The 19790-nt window shown below is 29.9% G+C and overlaps 1 long non-coding RNA gene across 1 annotated transcript; it reads right to left on the bottom strand.

The window, feature by feature from the left end:
* Positions 1 to 1733: 1733 nt before the first annotated feature.
* Positions 1734 to 2601, bottom strand: LOC126745269 (uncharacterized). Its single transcript, XR_007663492.1, has 3 exons — positions 2427 to 2601; positions 2297 to 2366; positions 1734 to 2227 (listed from the first exon to the last, which is right to left on the bottom strand). It is a non-coding gene; the product is annotated as an uncharacterized LOC126745269 (long non-coding RNA).
* Between the last annotated feature and the right edge of the window lie 17189 nt (positions 2602 to 19790).

The following is a 19790-nucleotide window of genomic DNA, read 5'->3' as shown; positions in this document are numbered from 1 at the left end:
TTACAGTTTTCTCAGACCAAAGAGAACGCCATCAATTTTTCCAACACTGTTGGCCTGTAGTGGAGCATGATCAGATGGTCCATCAAGAGCTCTATATGTGCTTAATAGCCCCTATAGCTCACCACAGTCTTTAAATTCAATATTAATAAAATAAATTAAACCATTTAGTAATCGACCAAAGGCCCTCGACATATTAAGGTATAAGTTTACGTGGAAAAGTACCGACTCGTTTAATGAGTTATTTTGAAAATATGCTTATAAGTTATGCATAAGTTTGGCTAGTTTAAAGAGTCCAGGCAAGTTATTAATGTTATTTTCGAAGCTTCTTTTTAATATGAGTGTTACTCGAGAGATTTTTTTAGAATATTTAAGCCTATCTATTAAAGCTTTATTTTATATACTTAAAACGTTTAAGATAAGACGCAGTTAAACTACAACCTAATTTTCTCAAGTGTTTTTTAAATTTAAATATTATGCTTTGGATTTTATAATTCACCCCTTTTCACACAATCTTTGACTTAAAAAAACAAGTTTTTTTGTTGTAAATGAAATCAAACGAATGTCCTATTACTCATATTACTGGTTTTCTTGCCCACCTTAAATGACACTTTATGAATAAACTTTCGAAGTTCGAGGGGTAAAGAACGTTACGGAGGGTCTGGACACTTGCTGGCCCTAACCCTATTATCCTACTACTAAATTTTGAACATAATAATTAGATTTCATGTAATTTTAAATTTTTTAAGACAATAAAAAATTACTCGAAGCTTTAACGGATTTAAATATTTTTTTTGAACATAATATCCTATACCGTTGCACAACCAGACTTATTGTGTATTTTTCACTCAACTTTGCTTTCACTTTGCAACAACTTTATTAAAGCTTTTGACACCATCATTTAAGTGTATTGTTCTAGCTGAATTACAAAGTTTTGATTTATCTGATCATGCTTTGGTTTTCTTTGTGTACTTTTTTTTCTTAAAAGCATGCTTGGACATTGATCCATGGTCCACCTAGAGATATAAACTAGGAAGAACAAAATTAATTTTTTTTGAAATTATTCAAATAAGAAGTTATTTCTGGTGAAGCAGATAAAGGGTATTTAAAACAATATTTTGTGCTTTACGAATTACATGGATTATACGCGAAGAGCGCAAAGGATTAAGAGGAAGTACTAAAATTTTATATAGTTTTTTTAAACAAGTTTTTATGCAAATAAAGTAGTTTAAATTTAAAGTGATCCAGTGTGATTTAAAATGTCCAATTCTTCTTAGAGAAACTCACTTACAACAAGGCAACTAAAAATTTATTTAAAGGGGTCACAGGAGTCAAATTTGGTTTTAGGACAGAAGATATATTATTAATTAAAGATAGTTTACTCGTATTTTGCTCCTAAAGGCACCGAATCTGTTGATCAGGTCTGATGATGCCTTTAGGCGCGAAACACGTGTAACCTGTTTTTAATTTAAGAACATCTGTTTAACAAAACTTTTAACCAAATTTGTACTTTTGTTGTATGTAGTTAAAGTTAATATACAGAGTGTGTCGATATGCGCATTCTATGTTTAGGATTCTCTTTATAGACATACATACATAATTATATCATTTTTGCAACACAGGCAGCTAAGGATTCAAATAAAAATATGTTTTTTAGTTATTACTTTTTTATTACTTGCAATATTTTTATTAAATTTGATACAGGGCTTTGGAGTAACAAAAGACATTTCTTGATCTAAAATTATGTTAATTGTTTTTAACAGTGGTGTCCATACGGCATTGTTATTATAAAAACAAAAATTACTTCTAAAAAATCTTATTCAAATCGTAGCATTTTATTCATCGCCTTTTTTTTGTACGATGCAATGTTTTTGAGTAAAAAATTGAAATTATGTATCTTCTGCAAAAAAAATCTTCATTTTATTAAGAGAAAAATAAGATAAGCTTACTCGATTAAAGTAGATCCGTTTAAGCTCATGGACAACAAATAGGTTCAGGATGCTACCTAACTCGATCATTTACTTTGACTGACAAAAGCCCTCGACACTTATCTGACCGCCTACAAAAACTATCTGACGACAAGGTAAGCGACTACCTAGTCTACTGTCGTGAAACCAACGTGACCCATTGACATTTGTAAGTTCGTTGGCTTTTGATTACTCTTGGCGAAGTAATCAACTCTTAAGAAATCCATCAAGATTCTTAAGTGAACCTCTGGCCCTGTTAGTAGCTTAAATTGATAGAATCCATTTATTAATCAGCGGGTTTTCCAAAGCGAATCCTAAGTGTCTTAGATTACCTTTCAGGATCTCATTAATGCTAACAAATATCAGCTTCTGTTAGAATTTCCTTCGAGAAATTTGGATATTCTGCAAGAAAATTCTTCATTTAATTTAGAGAAGAATGAGATGAGCTCAAGCTCTTTGTACCTAATCCAAGATGCCTCATTGGTATTTCTAAGTTCTTTGGCTTCTAATAAAGCTGACAAGATCACAGGATCCTTATGTAAACTTCTGATTCATGCCAGCACCTCAGATTCTACTTATACTTTAGAGCTTACTTAAGAACATGAAATCTACAGGGTGTTTCAGAACTATATGATCAAACATCAAACTAGGGGTTGTTCAGTGCAACAGTAGAATCCATTTGAGTGTAGGAACCCATGTCCGGAAATGGGTCACTACGGCCCTAACACGCGTTTAAATTTAGACAAAAATATTAATTACCTAAATAGGATCTGATGCATTAATTTTTACCTTTGGTATATGAAACCATCACAACAATTGTTCAAAATGTCTTCCTCCAACCTCAATACACCGATTTAAACGCCGCAGATGATTTCGGCGGACTACACTAAAAATTTGATCCTCGTTTTGAATGATTTCAAATGCTGCTGTTATTCGTTCAATTAAGTCTAGCTCTGATTCTACTTGTCCCCACAAGAAAAAATCGAGCGACGTTAAATCGGGTGACCTAGGAGGTCAAGAAACTGCTCCACCTCTGGCAATCCAACGATGTCCAAACTGCTGAGCCAAATACCCGCGTACTTGTACAGCAAAGTGAGCCGGCGCTCCATCATGCTGAAACTACATTTGCTGTCTAACGTTTAGTGGAACATTTTCAAAGAGTTATGGGAGAACTTTCTCCAAGAAACGCAGATAAATAGGTCCTGTTAACCGTTCCGGTAGAAGGTATAGCCCAATTAAATAATCATCAACAATGCCTGCCCATACGTTGACAGACCAACGATTCTGACGTTTTCTAGGATTTTCTTCGTCCCAAACATGGCTATTCCTACTATTAAAAATACCGTCTCTTGTGAAAGAGGCTTTATTGGTCCACAAAACATATCGTAAAAAATTTGGTTGTGGAATGATGTGATCCAGAAGCCATCGACAAAATTAAAGTCTAGCATGATAATCGGCTGCAGTCATACCTTGAACTTTCTGGAAGTAGTAAGGATGGAGTTGATGCTCGTGTACTACCCGCCAAACGGAAGCGTTACTCGTATTCATATTCTTAGCGACGTCACGTGTACTATTTGATGGTTCATCGGCAACTCGCTGAATCACCTCTTCTTCAAATTCGACCGTTCTTACGGTTCGAGCAACACCAGTATCATGCATCTTGGTCTTAAACATGCCTGTCTTAGCGAGCCGCCGATGAACCGCAATAAACTTTTTGTATCCAGGATGCTGTCGTTCGGGATAACGTTCATGATACAACCGCGATACTGCTCGTGCATTGCAGTTCGTTGCTCCGTATGCCAAATGCATATCCGTCAATTCTTGATTGGTAAAGTTTTCCATTAGCAATAAATGTGTAAAAATTGTAAGCTCTAAAATTTTAAACATGACATTGAGAATTGACATTGATAAGTATTGATTTTAAACAATTGTTGTTATGGTATCATGTACAAAAGGTAAAAATAAATACAGCAGATCCTATTTAGGTAATTAATGTTTTTTATAAATTTTAACGCGTCTTAGGGGCGTAGTGGCGTAGTGAGGCATTCCGGACATAGGTTCCTATACTCAAATTGATTCTTCTGTTGCACTGAATAACCCCCAGAAGTTTGATCCCATAATTCTGAAACACCTTGTATAAGACAAGGATACTCATTGGCTTTGTTTTTACTTCTTTGACCTCGGGGAACTTTCAGTGAAGTGCCAGTTATATGCAAGATGTTTGATATTTTGGTTCTAAGAATACTGAAACCTTAATTTTCATTTTTTTACGAATGACATAGGCCTTTAAATGGAGCTGAAGATGCCAACAGCAGGTTATGCTAACTTTACAGATATCCAAGAATTCTTCACAATTCAGCTGGCGTAGGTAGAATTATTTTTATAATCATTCCGATACTTAATCGTTTTTGCTTTGATGTACTCTTTTCACTGGATGGAATTTATTCATAAATCTATTATTTTTGACAGTGAATCATGTGTTTCCATCTCAGGCTCATGGAGGTGATGCATTTGATCTTTAGTTATATGTTTCTTTAGATAGTGTAGATCTTCTACATTAAAACTCTTCATTTCTATGTAACATAATGCAATTTGACATAATGGTTTTTATTTTATTACTCGAAAATATTGCATCGTCCAAAAAAGAGACAGGAAATTAAATTTGCTTCAAGCTTAATGGTAATTTGAGAAATAATTTTTGTTTTTAGGAAAAGCAATGGCGTACCATTTTTCTTTAAGATTATTCAATTAAAAATCACGTATGGATATCACTGATAAGATATATGTATATTACTCCAAAGGCATGTACGAAATTTTATAAAAAATATCTCAAGTAATAAAAAAGTTTAAAGGACGTTTTTATGTCTTTAGGTCATTTTGGAAATCTTATTTATATCTTAAGAAAAGTTAAAGTAATTTTTTATATGTTCCAGACCTTTAAACTAATTGTAATTTTCATTTCAGACAATTAATAATAATAATAATAATAATAATAATAGATAGTTTATATTTTCTCATAAGATATTACATATGCTCACTCATAGATATTAATAAGTTTTCAATATAAATACAAAGAAAAAAAATCATCAGTGTCTATTAATTCAGCATGTAACTGTAAAGAGGAAATAAAGGTCATGTTTCAGCTACTCCAGAAGAAAGAGCTGTTAGGACCTTGAATATTACACTTATAATTTAAAAAAAAAGTCGCGAACCACATTATAAACTGTACGAATAGCATGCATATCCTACATCCATAACTAACCGAAAAGACAAGAAATCTAAATTATCCTACTAGAGGCTTACTTATTATTTACTAATAGGAGGCAGGAAAGGAGGAACGAGGAGGACAGGTATATTGACTATATTTCTGTTGTAGACTCTTATAGTAGAGAAAAATACATACAAATATACATATAAAAATTGATATTTCCAAACGCGTGCCAGATCCAAACACGGAATCCCGGCACAAAAGAGAGCAGAACCAGGGCGACTGATTTACCAGAGATGTCAGTATTACCAAGAAATAACATAAATTATTTCAATGCATTAAATATTATTGTGTTTAGATGAAAGAAACATTTTTATTGATTTTTTAAAAGCCAATGTAGATTTAAAAAAATCCCAAATTTTGTATTTATTAATTTTGGAAACAATATTGTAAGAAAATGACTTTTTAAAAATTTCTTTCCTATGGAAAGGTATAGACAAAAGGTCATGTCTGCGAATATTTATATTGTAAACGTCAGTACGATATCTCAGCTTATTATAGAGATATAATGGTGCTTTAAATTTCATTATTTTATAAAAAAAACATATGGAGTGCAACTCTCGGCGATTTAACATACTAAGTCATCTAAGATCAACTAATTAATGTGATACCCTTTCCCTACGTCTAATTCCACAAATAAACCTTATGCACGAGTTCTGTAATTTTTGAATTCTTGCAGAGTTAGCGCAGTCTAAAAATGGTCCCTATACTGTATCTGCATAATTAAAATGGGTTAGGAAGAAATGGGATTAATAAGTCGCATATCATTTTTTTTTGTTTCTTTTGACAAATAAGATCTATGCTTGTAAAGTTTTTTTAGCGTTGAAAATCCTTTCTTAAGACAACTTGTAATGTGATCTGTGAACTTAAGCTTGACGTCTATCATTAGGCCTAGAGCTTTAGTTGAGACATGAAAAGGGATAAGTTCTCCATTAAGAATTAGTTGGACATGATCCAAAACCACCCTTGTGCTATTATCGCCACAAAATAACATTGCCACGCTCTTGGCTGGATTCAATTTAAGAGAATGATCTGTCGAGACTCTATTTACTAGAGCAAGGTCGGCATTTAAACAAAAATTACCTCTTTCAATATCGATCACATAAAAATATAAAATTAATTTAGTAGCTGTAGTATTAAAACCGAAATAATGTAAAATAATAATCAAAAGTTCGTGATTTAGCATATCAAATGCTTTAGAGTAATCAAGCAGTATTAAAATCATTGCATTCACCCTTGTCCAAACTGGCGACAACCTCATCAGTGACATCAGTACAGAGCGGTAACACAGCTAAATCCCTTTCAAAATCCCGACTGTTTTTGTAATATAATATTCTTATCAGTAACATAGGCGGTAATTTGTTTTCCCATTACTTTTTCCAAGATTTTTGAAAGGGCTGGTAAAATTGAAATTGATCTAAGTTCGCCATAATTTAAGGGATTATTATTTTTAGGAAGTGGCAAAATAAAAGCAGACTTCCAAGATTTTGGAAAGTACGAGTTTAACAAACAACTATTTATACAAAAGACAAAAAAGAATTATTAATGTTGTGTTAAAATTATCAGGCCCAAACGCCTTAGATTTAAGTTTAATAATTAAATTTCATACTAAATTTTCATCCACTGATGTAAAATAAAATAATGGTGGAAACTGCTGATTAGATTTATAGAAATTGAAGGTTTCGTTTGTCGGAGGAGTAATATTAGAAGTTAAATGATTGAATCAGTCGTTAAGTTCATCGACTTTTTTTAGATGTTCGGGCATTTGTCTAGATTTGTAATTTATTATATTCAACTTCTAAAGCTCCTTTCATTTGTCTCGAGTACTGCAGTTTTGAAATTTGTTATTTAAATAAGCCTATTTTTCATTACGTACGGCGGTGGTGGTAAAATTTCTTATCTGCTTATAATAGTTCCAATGTTCCAAATTTCTTGTTGTTCGAAAGCGCATTAAAGCCCGATTTCTGTGTTGCTTCATTATTTTTATATTATCAGTAATCCAAGAACAGTAAGGTCTATTTTTGCAAGTTTCACCAGTAAGAGGTGCGTGAATATCTAGTATATTAAGCATATGATTAGTAAGGACAGACACTTTTTCATCAATATCCTCAGTATCATAAATTTGATGCCAGGGTGCACCTTCTAGATCAATGTGAACATTATTAAAGTTAATTCGTGTCAAAGGTCTGTAAGAAAACGTATTGTTTTCGTTATTTAATTTATTTACTCGTATATTACAGTATGTTAAAAAAATTATCCGATATATGTATATTTATAATACCAGAGTCAACTAAATTTCAGTTATTTAAGTCATCAACCCTACTCGACTCCAACTTAACCATATCTACGTTAAAGTCCCCAAAACATAAAATTTTATCACATAATGTGTTAAGATTTATTAAAGTATCTTCAAAATGTCAATTTTTAAATGTCATTTTAAGTTTCTTATTAAAAAAAATAGAGGAAATAAAATAATTTTTTAACATTTTCCAAGCTTTTGCAGTAATTGTTTTATATCTTTTTAGAGAAATGTTTTCTTTTGTTAAAGTTACAGGTATCTGATACAATTTCTTCTCGACATATTTCGGCATTTTGCTGCAGGCATCCGATGTCATTTCTGTATCTCTTTTTTATCTTTATCTTTTTTAAAAGCTTCTCTTCTAAATTAAAATATTTAAAAAAAATTGAGGATATTACCGATGTTTGTTACATATCTTTAATTGATTTTTACCATACATTTTGAAAACAAAAATTTGCTATTTATGCATAACTTAAATGGATATGATAAAATTGCTTAAAATCTTTGGCTTTTTTTATATTTATAAGTAATATACGGATGAATTGTGTAAAACTTACTTTTAATGCAAAAAAAGATTAATTACTTACTTACGGTAATATTGATTTAAAAAAAATATATAATTTATATTACAAGCTTTAAATATGTATTTTTTGAAGAAGGTAAACTTCTTAAAGGCTAAAAAAATGTATCTTTTTTTTATCTTCATTCTTAACGTAACTTTTTTATTTTTAAGGAATTGAAAAGAATCTTTTGGCTAGGTTTTGAACTGTTTTTTTTACGATCTTCCAGAAATTTGATATAATTTTTGGTTTTTCTGGGATTTTAAATAATTTTTTACGTTTTATGGCTGTAATGTGCGTTTTGTAATTTAATCTTCTTCTTCTTTTGTCTTTTATGAATTTAATACTTTGTGATTTAAAAATGAAAATTATGAAAGCTTTACTGTAGTCCAAAAATGTCAAACTGGTTATTTTATCTAAGTTTAATTTTGCATGTAATAATATCAGCATAAAGTAAAAGAGCTAGTGTGCTATAGTAGTGTGCTATAGATTAGTGTTGGTGAAAATCTGAGCTGTTTTCAAAAATCTTGGATAGTGCGGGTAAACTACCCTTAAATTTAAGTTTAGAAGACAATTCAAATTTTGAAATCCTAAAGCTAAATATACGCTGCTTTGCATAAATTGATAATCTAAGTTACAAATCATTAAAAAAATATTATACAGCTCCCTTTACGGATATTCCAGCAATTATGTCCATCTGGTCAAGGTAATAATACTTGTCAAAAGCCTGTTTTTCCAAAAAAAAATCCAAACAAACAGTACACCGTTGTACCTGACATATCTGGCAACCAGACTCTCAAAACTTTACTACTAGCCAACTTAAATTTAAATCATCTGTTTATATTTATCAAAAATGAAAACCTCTTCGAAGGACCAAAACGGACACATGTCGACCAAATTTTCAGCATTCAAGTGCTATTAGTTGGTCACGTCTTGACCCCTCTAGTATCAATAAAACTTTCAAATTTTCCCACAGAAATTCAACTGTAAAATACTAGTAATTTTTGCCCATTATGGAGCTAAACAATTGAACAGATGTATCGCAATTGGCTCCATGGGAATTTAGCGGATATTTCAGGCATCTGTCTGAGATTTCGGTATACTAGCAATCTTATTTTCGGACCCCTTTTTTTGATACTTGATATGCTTTAGTTATATGGTTTTTTTAATAAGGTGTTTAATTAAACGTTAAGGCTATAGCAGTTATTTCGTGAACGTATCTACCAATTTTTGATAAAGCCAAAAGGAGCTTATAGAAAATAAATTATATGGTATGTTAGCTTAGTGCAATTCATAATTGAATTACCCTTTGAATTTATGTTTTTTTTTTAGATTCAGTTTTGATTACATACATTTATAAGAGCTATTGTGAAAGCAACGGAAATTATTAGTGAACTAGTTTTATCACAGTTCTATTACATAATATTTATTTAGCTTTCCATATTTAAATATATATAGGTTTATAACATTTTAATGCATTCAAGTGAAAACATGTTACTTTTTAAATAAATACTTGTATATGAAATTTATCAACCTTACTCAAAAAGTTTACCTTAATCTCCCTTATACCGTTGCAGTGCTATGTGCCAAGTGCCAAATCCCAGAAATACCAATAAGATAACAAAATAGAAAACTTCCCCCTTTTACAAACAAATTAACTATTTCCATGGCTTCATTGTCGTTGCTGATCTTGAAACCTACATTTTTTAGTCGCCTATCAAAATGTAAATAATACAAGTTACGAAAACCCGTCTTCCTGTAGGGACAGTGTAGGTATTCATCATAAATAAATAATAAAACCCTTTTTTTGTTAGGAAAATTCAAATAAAAAGGGGTGACGGGTGTCTTATCAAACGGAAACTACGCTTATAAAAATAGCAGTATATACGATTTGTTCATTATGAATTTATATTAAGGTGCCATAGAGAATTCATTGTTTTATTTTTTATGATATTATTATATGTCTATTTACTTATCAATAATTTTTTTAATTAAATTTGGCAGATCAGCCAGTTCTATCTTTAGATACTATATATGAATTACCTGTATAAATTATTATTGACATTTTTCTAACGTTTATAAATAAAGTAGTTAATGTGAATTTAAAAATGTTAGTCTTACATTTTTTTTTCTAATTTGAAAATTGTGCATTAAATAAAAAGGAGAAGCTGGGTGGTAATTTTACAGGATCTACCATTTCTAGATCGATTTTTCGATGTGTTAGCTTATTACATTATTTTAAAAAATTTGAAGATAATATTGGTTTTTTTAAATACTCTCAACGGTTTTAATAGGAATTTGAAAGAAAAAATTGTTGCTATTTATACAAGCAACCTAAATGGATATAGTAAAATGCCTTATTTTTACGGCTCATTTTTTATATTCATAAGTGATATAATGAGAAATCATTTTAAAACTTTTGATGTAAAATACTTATTACTTACTTAAACTAATATTGATATTTCTATCTAACATTTATGAATAAAGTAGTTAATATGAATTTATTAATATTAGTTTTATATTTTTATTTATAATTTGTAAATTATATATTATATCTAAAGGGCAAGATAGGTAGTAATTTTTGACGATATACGATTTTTACGTCGTCTAAGAAGTACGGTATTAAACACTTAAATTTCAATTGGTGTCTTATAAAAATATCAATGTATTTTTTCGTGTTTTAGCTTTTTAAATTATCTTGAACAATTTGACGATATTATCGGTTTTCTTTACTTACTTTTCAATGATTGTAACAGATATTTAAAACAATTGCCATTTAAGCATAACTGAAATGGATATGATAAGATTTCTTAACATCGTCACTTTCGTAAAGCAAGCCTTGACTCTTTTTATATATATTTAAGCGATATACTAATTAGTCATGTGAAAATTACTTTTGATGTAAAAAAAGTTTTTTTTTTCTTTTATTTTTTATCTCTCTTTTTTCCATTTAAAATATTCTCAACTAAACAAATATAATTTGGCAAAGCTAGGTAACCTTTGTGAAATCGAAAGGTCTACTGGAATCCAAAAAGATTAGACTAGATATTATTTCATGTTATTTTATTTTTGCGTGTTATATTAACAGCAATAAGCAAATGAGCAAGTATGCTATAATTAGGTCAAAATCTGTGTTGTTTTTAATTATTTCCTATATGGCAGGTATAATACTGGTATATTAAACATCTACAAACAACAGACATAAAAAATTGGTTTAAAATAATGCATAACTTAAATGAGTATGATAAAATTTGTGAATGTCATTAGTTTTGTAAAGCCAGCCTTTACTTTTTTATATCTATAAGTAAATAATGTTGTTCATAGGAAAATAATTCTAGATACAAAAAAAGAGCAACTAGGTTCTTAAATTATTATTGATATTAAAATAAGTTTTTGATGTGTATTTTTTTGGTTACGAAGTTCAAGCAAATGCTAATAATCTGATGATCCCAGTCAAGGGAGATAATGAAGATTTCTAATCTAATAATAAAATCTCTTCGGTAATTCAAGAAGTATTGGACATCGCAAAATAGTAATTGTGCTAATGACCAAAAGGAGAAAACTAGGCCAGCTTAGACCAAGCATCTTGGAATATCCCTGGATAAAAAGTCACGTCCTGAGAAAACAATCAAAAATGCAAAAATTGTATGTCCTCTGGAACTGTCGCAAAATAAAAAGTAAATTCTGGGAAATGAACACAAAACTCTATGGATCTCTCGTGTATTTCAACAAATTACCAGCACGAATTTGAACCCTTTTCAAATATTAGTCTACTTAGTAACTGCGGGAGCCTTAAGAAAGACAGCTCGGTTTAACTCACTTGTATCTCTACCTACAGTCCTAAAGCACCCCATAGAGCCTTAATCATGCATCAAATGGTACAGTCAATCAAAATGAAACTCGTATACCTAAGGTTTCTTTTACATTCTGTACAAATAACGTGCAAAATATTTCCAACTATATATATCTGCAATCAGCATAAAATGTTAACGTTGTTGAGCAAAAATATGTAAAGAATGCATGCTGAGCATAAAAAAGTATAAGAGATAAGAAAATGTTATGATCAAAATGAAACCCGTACATCATATTTACTTTACAATAACATTAATATTATTTATAGTTAGCACTTGGTATTAAGAGCATCTGTTATTTTTAACACTCCTGTGTAATTTTTAATTGAGTTAATTTTTTGTCCTTCTTTTACCATATGGGGCGTCAGCGTGGACAAACAAGCGTTGTAGAATGCAAATTAATTATACAACATTGGAAAGATGGAAAATCATTGCGACAAATTTTCAAAATCATTTGTAGGCCGCACTCTACCGTGCAAGGAGTTGTGGTTCGTTATAAAAGTGAAAATAGAATATCAAATAAAGTAAGGAAAAGCTCTCGAAAAATGTTTAATTCGTACGACGGACGTTGGATCCTCAGGAAAGTTGCGGAAAACCCGAAAATATCTGCACCGAAGTTGGCAAAAGAAATTGAGAAATATTTACGAAAAACAGTTAATCCTCAAACAGTCAGAAATTTTCTAAAAAAAAATAATATTCATAGTAGAGTGGCTCGAAGAAAACCTTGGATCAGTAAGGTAAATAAAATCAAAAGGTTAAGCTTTGCTGAAGAACACAGAGACAAAGATTTTTTTATTTTGGAAGGACGTAATTTTTACAGATGAGAGTAAATTTTGTATTTTCGGATCACATGGACAACAACGGGTGTGGAGAAAGCCCAATGAATCTCTCAAAGAACAAAATCTACGAGCCACAGTAAAGCACGGAGGTGGTTCAGTCATGGTCTGGGGGTGTATGTCAGCTGCAGGTCCTGGAAATCTACATTTTATAGAGGGTATAATAGATCAGAACATGTATTTGGACATACTCAAGGAGAATTTAAAGGCAAGCGCCCGAAAATTCCGAATTGAAAAAAAAATTAAATTCTACCAGGACAATGATCCAAAGCATAAGGCACAGAAAGTAAAGAATTGGTTGCTCCATAACTGTCCAAAAGTACTTGAAACTCCACCGCAAAGTCCAGATATTAATGTCATTGAAAACTTGAAAGAAGAAACCATGAAATTTCAAACAAATAGCAATTAAAAGTAGTGATTCAAGAAGAATGGTCTAAAATATCACCCGAATATTATGAAAAATTGATGCGATCAATGCCCAATTGTTTGGCAGATGTTATAAAAAATAAAGGACTACCAACAAAATATTAATCTCTTTTTTATGTTTTTTTCCTGTATATTTTTAATGGTGTACGAGTTTCATTTTGAGTTGTAAAATCGAATGTAAATTTAAATTTCTCATTTTTCTTAAAACTTCTTTTGGTGAAAAATATATTTTTACTTTTATTTTGTCTTTCAAAGGCCATCATATAAAATGTATATTTTATTTTTTTTTATGTAAGTAAAAAATATATTTTTGTAAACAAATAAATAAAATGTAAGGGATGTACGAGTTTCATTTTGACTGACTGTATTAACTATTGCTGCCGTTAGAATGGAGCTGCGGGGCAAAATCCAGTTATATTAGTTAAGTAATGCCCTCTAATATTATGCTAAATAAGACAACGCACATACAGCAATTCTCTTATACTTATCTTACCTTACCAGAAAACGTGGAAGCATCGCAGAATATTGCTGGAAGTCGATATTCATACGTGCACTGACGGCTCCAAGACTAGTTCAGGCATCAAAGTTAAAATATTGCATTGATATGTACTCAGGAAGTCAGGCAGTACTAAACTTTAAGAGACGAACATCATCTAGTGCAGCGTAGCACTGCAAAGAACCTTCGGTATTATAAGGAAAAATAATATAGCATAGATGACAGGGTTTGGGTTTGAAGGAAATGACAAGACAAATAGACTAGAAAACTCTGTAGTCTAAAAAAATATTTATAGATCTAGAACCACCTTTTGGCATTGCATAGAATGCAGCAATACTTACAGCCTGTATCAGATTGGATCAAAATAATACTAGGATGGATTACCAGATCTTTACTATACATACAAGACATTTCTGCCAAATCTGTTTACTCCAAACTAAGATGCATAAAAGTGATCTGGCAGAAAATACTGAGTATTGATTATGGATGAAATAATTTGGATGAAGTAATTGGAAAGTTGATGTGGCATATATGGATTTTCAAAAAACTTTTGATCAAATTAATCATGATTTTTTTTTATCCAAGGTTTAGAGTTTTCAAATATATTAGTAAGTCTGTCTCGCTTCGATTTAACGGACCGCCATCAGTTGTTAAAATTGGTAAGCTTCGCTCTTAAAATTATGATTTAACGTCAGGAGTCCTGCAGGAATCAACCTTAGGATCGTTATTCTTTTTAATTCTTATAGACGGCCTGATAAAACTTATTTTTGATTGCCCCAAACTCAATTTTGCAGATGATTTCATTCTTTTCGAAGTAATTACTACTGTAATTACTACTAAAACTGCTTCGATTTATAAGAACAAATAAATATACCAAATGAATGATGTTGAAGAAACATATTTTATTTGAAGAACTTTAAAGGCTTTATTGTTTCCTATTATTCATACTCTATAAATAACTACCCTTTAGCCTGATGTACTAAAGTTAAAGATCTTGGAATCACTTTTGCAGAGAATTTTGATCTTAAACTTCATTTAAATACTGTCTGCTCAGCCGTCTCTACATCCTAAGGATTCGTTATTTACATTTATAAAAATGATATTGGCAGACTTGAATTGGTTCAACCAAGGTTTTTGACTTTTTTGTACAAACTTTTAAACCTCTGTAACTGTTTTATTTTGAGGTTAGCGTTCTATGGATATGAAAGTGTAGTTCTTTTGAGACATATTTTTCATTACATTATTTATTGATTTAAACAGATGTTTTTATATATAATTATTTTTTTATTATTCTCTTTCTTTTATTATAACTTTAATTTTCATCCAAATTTCCTTTTTTTTGCATTTTCTATAATTAGATCCCTTATCTGGTGAAAGTTAAGCACTATTGATTTGATTATGTGACCAGAACAGAAGAGAACCAGACTGGTCTCACTAAATTTCTCAAGAGGGCAAATCTTATAAATGAAATTTAAATAAATGTAAACAACAATAAATTTATAACCTAAATGCTCTATAACCGAATTATCTAACCTTAAGTTGTTAGTTATATTAATTTATTCTGAAAAATAAATAATGTAGAAGAATACATTCCAAGAAATTACTATTGATGATACCAATCATCAGTTTCGTTAAAGATTTCTTAAAATTATTTTAAATAAAAATGCTAATTTATTATTACCTTTTTTTTAAATTATTTTTTAAAGATCATTTCTAATCGACGAAACGTCAACGTGGTTTTTATTATTAGTCTAATTTATTTAATCACCATTCCCCCACCGTATCCAGTAGTAAGATATTATCGGTTTTCCGATATATTTTCCACATATTTTAACACACACTTTGAAGAAAAAACGGTTGCTATTTATGCATAACTTAAATGGGTATGATTAAATTTCTTCATCATTTTTATAAAACAAGCTTTTTTGTATTTATAAGTTAGTAATATAAATGAGAACCGAAATACAACTAACTCTTTATAAAAAGGGTCAATTACCCTCTTAGGTTAATATTGATATTTCTATCTAGCATTTTTACATAAAAAAGCTAATATAAATTTGAAAATATTGATTTTATATTGTTATCTATTTTAAAAATTGTGTAATATATATAAAGGACGGGAATAGGTAGTAATTTCTAAAGATCAGGAAAAAACACTTAAAGACAAACACCTCAAGATTAAACACTTAACTTTCGATTGGCATTTTTTAAAAATATTATTTTATTTTTTCATGTTTTAGCTTTTTAAATTAGTTTTAAAATTTGAGGATGTCTGTTAAAATATAAATTAGTCTTCTGTAATATATTTTAACAGATATAAAAAAAAAATGCTATTTATGCATAACTAAAATGGGTATAATTAAATTCCTTAATATCGTCATGTTTTTAAAGAAAGCCTTTACTTTTTTCTGTTAAACTTTGAAATGGTTTTATTAATAATCTGGCTTGTCTAACCTCCATCTCCAAAGCTTATCCAATAATAAAGTATGTAAACCTTATGCTGAAAAAACTGAAGTTTATATGTATTTATAAAAGTGTATTTATTTAAATATAATCCCAAAAAAATCTTATCTGCTGCTGTTTCAACACAACTGTTATTATTTACTTTCATACTTTAAAACAAAGCGCTACTTAAGCCGATAATCATAAAAACGCTTATGATATCAAGCACGTTCAATTTATTTTACCAATAAAGTGGATATAAAGATAAGCATAGTTAATTATTTTGTAAACAGGTGCTTAAGTTAATCGCTATTATATAACTTACTAAATAAACTAAGATTAGGCTTGTATTTAAATAAATATTTCCATTTTAGTTGATTGTTAAAAGTATAAATGCCTGCATATCCCAAAATAAACTAAACTAACAATAAAATAAAAATGTTTGAATATAATATAAAAAATGCTCTTCCTGGTACGTTATCACATAAATATCTTGTAAGATTTACATTGAATAAGCAAGAAACTTAAAAAAATTGGCTTAATATGTTATCCATGGGAAACGATAATTTTCTCATTTCCACTGCTTAATACACCTGTAAAATAATTTTCAATTAATACAAAAATAGTAAAATACACATTCCCGATCTGGCTAATGCAATTATCTCAATTGCTTTACTATAATTTTATGTAAAATAAGTTAAGATTAATTAGAAATGATCGCTACCTCGATATTTTATTGCAGTAATTGCGTGAGAATTTTTCTTAGGGAGACAAAAAAATTACCGATGTGTGATTCATTTTTTGTAAAAAAAAGCAAACAAAATTTATTGTTTGTAGGTCACATTTACTATAATTATCCTATGAAACATTATTTTATGGAAAATTACCAATTAACCTTTTTTGATAAAAATATATAATAAATTATGAAGGAAGAACTATTTTTCACATTAATATCCTCAAAATTAATATTACAATAAAGTGAAAAAAATATATATAAACTTGTATATGATGTTCTTTATTTTAGTAAATAGAAAAAGTGGAAGAATGTGATATTTGCCTTCTTTTTTATGATTTCAGGTTCCTTTGCCTGAAGAAACCAAAAAGTAAAAACTTAAAAAACCGATTCTTTTGTGTACTTGCTATCCTATATAACTTTTGTGATGGTATAAACCTTAAAGTTTTATAAACTAGAGAGTTGTATAACAATTCTATCAAATTAATATATCAATATACAGGCTAATTTCTTAATTTTTAAAAATACAAATACAGTTAAAAAACAAAAATGTTGGCTGATCCCTTATGTATTTTTCCTCTCTCTTTGCTTAGGTTTTGTTATTGCCCTGAAGAAGCCGAAACGTAGAAACACGTGTCGGTAGGTATGTCTGTAGGTCTTTACTTCTTCTATTTCCCATCTTACAGAACATCCCAATAAACCTTTTACCATTTAATTCTTGTTTGCTTGATTTCTTTGATTGAGGTTGTATCACACAGATAGCTTATGCTTGCTTAGTATGGATGCTGTTTTTTTTCAGCCAAAAAATTGTGTCTCTGTTTATTGGCGGTATTGTTGCAGGTACCACTTTTACTTTTTTTAAATTTTACTCCATGTTTGTTTTAAATAATATATGTATATAAACTATTAGCATATGCATAACTTTAATGACTTCGATGCCACTATTTAATTACAAATATTTCATAATTTACAATTATGGATAAATAGGGTATTTGTAAGATAGGTGGAAACTTTCCATAAATCTCGAGTAAACATGATTAAAATGACAACGTTATGGTTTTAAACATGGTTTTATAACTATATTAGCGTGGTAACACATGTTTTCTTCTATTTCTTTTTTCCTATTTTACTTATAATTATGCTCTGCGTTTATTGGTATTTATCGGTTTTTAAAATAGCGTTTTTCATTTCTATACTATGACTTAATATGAGATTTGTGATATACATACAATAAAATAAACTACGATTGCAAATTCATTTTCGATACGAAAAATGGTCGTATTTTGTATTGGTTCTTTTTGCCATGGTTTAAAAAAAATCGCATTTTATTATCACATAATTTACTCTAAAAGTAAGTTGTAGTTGTATTATTATTGTAAGAACAGTTGACTTTTGCTGCAATTTAAATTAGAAGCAGCAAGTCTTATCGTTAACAATGGCTTACAGCTTAGCTGAACTTGTAGACATTATTTCTATTAATAGTAATTAGGATAATTGTTTCTTAAAAACAGCTTAACATTTTAACTAAAGACATTAAGCTCAAAATGTAAGCCTGAAGTATATTTGTCAACTAGGAGTCAAATTTGAAGAAACCGGTTCTATCACGAATAAAAAGAGAAATCAACCCAGATTAGTCGACGAAACAGCGCAAATTAAAACTCTGGGTTAGTTTGCACTAAATTCGACTTTATCAACTCGCCAAGCAGCTGTAGCACCTAAATTATCTTGTGAAAATAGGTCACTGCATATAATGCAAGAACTTTGTAACAACGACCTAGACAAAAGAATCCAGTTTTGTGAAATAATGATAAATAAAACTACGGCAGAACCTCTACTAGGTTATATTATGATCTTCAGTAATAAGTGTATCTTTTATTTAAATGAGCATATAATAAGCAAAACTGGCGTTACTGAATTGATGAGAACGAATACGTATTTTGAGAAGGGCATACCCAGTAACCCCAAAAATTAATGCTTGGGCTGGTATATTGGCAGAAGGTATTATTGGCCCAATACTTGTACTGGGAAATTTGAATGGCGACATATATGCTGTAATAGTATAGAGGTCTATCAAACCATATGCAAGAAGATTTAACTTTAGAAGAACGCTTACTACCATTCCAATAAGATGGAGCATCTCCTCATTATGTATTTCCCGTTGATAATGGTTGAATGATCATTATCCTAACCAGTGGATTGGAAAAAGAGGTCCCATTGAATGGTCACTTAGATCCCCGGAAATTATTTGCAACATTTCTTTAAGATAATGTACTACTCGACTCCCTGTATATTTAAGATTTTTAATGGTGTATCTGATCCTCTCGTTTTTCATTCCTAATATATAGTCATTTCAATTTTGTAAATTGTCACCAATGGCAAAGTTATTTCAGAGTTGCTTACAATTCTAACAGTAACCATTAATTTATTAATTATATTTACAACAGGAATCCATGCCTGAGAGTACTGCTAGTTGCCTGATATTATAGATGCTATTTAGACTTATTTAGTTTATTTATTACTTTAGACTCTATTTTCTTAAAATCATATGAGTATTTTTTCGCAAAATCTTCATAGTGATTCTTCTTAATTTATAGAAGGTTCCTTAAAAGCCTTGAAAGAAATTATTTATGGGAATGGTTCTAGGACTCATTTTAAGAAATAAACCCTAAATTTTAGTAGTAGTGTTATGGTTGAAACCTTTGGAGTGACATTCACAGTTTTAGTCATTTCCTGAATTTCCTGAAATTCGGTAGTGAAATACGTATCGAGAAGAAAATAAAGAGTTTTGGTAAGTGGTTAAAACTATTTTGTTATTTGCGTCTTAACTTTTGTGATACAGGTTGGTAATTTCTAATCATAACTGAGATAATATGCACGTGATTTAAAAAACAAAAACTTTCATAGTCACTACAGGT

This window comes from Anthonomus grandis, chromosome 15 (assembly GCF_022605725.1).
Source record: "Anthonomus grandis grandis chromosome 15, icAntGran1.3, whole genome shotgun sequence".
Taxonomy (NCBI): domain Eukaryota; kingdom Metazoa; phylum Arthropoda; class Insecta; order Coleoptera; family Curculionidae; genus Anthonomus; species Anthonomus grandis.
This window is presented reverse-complemented; position numbering and strand designations above follow the sequence as displayed.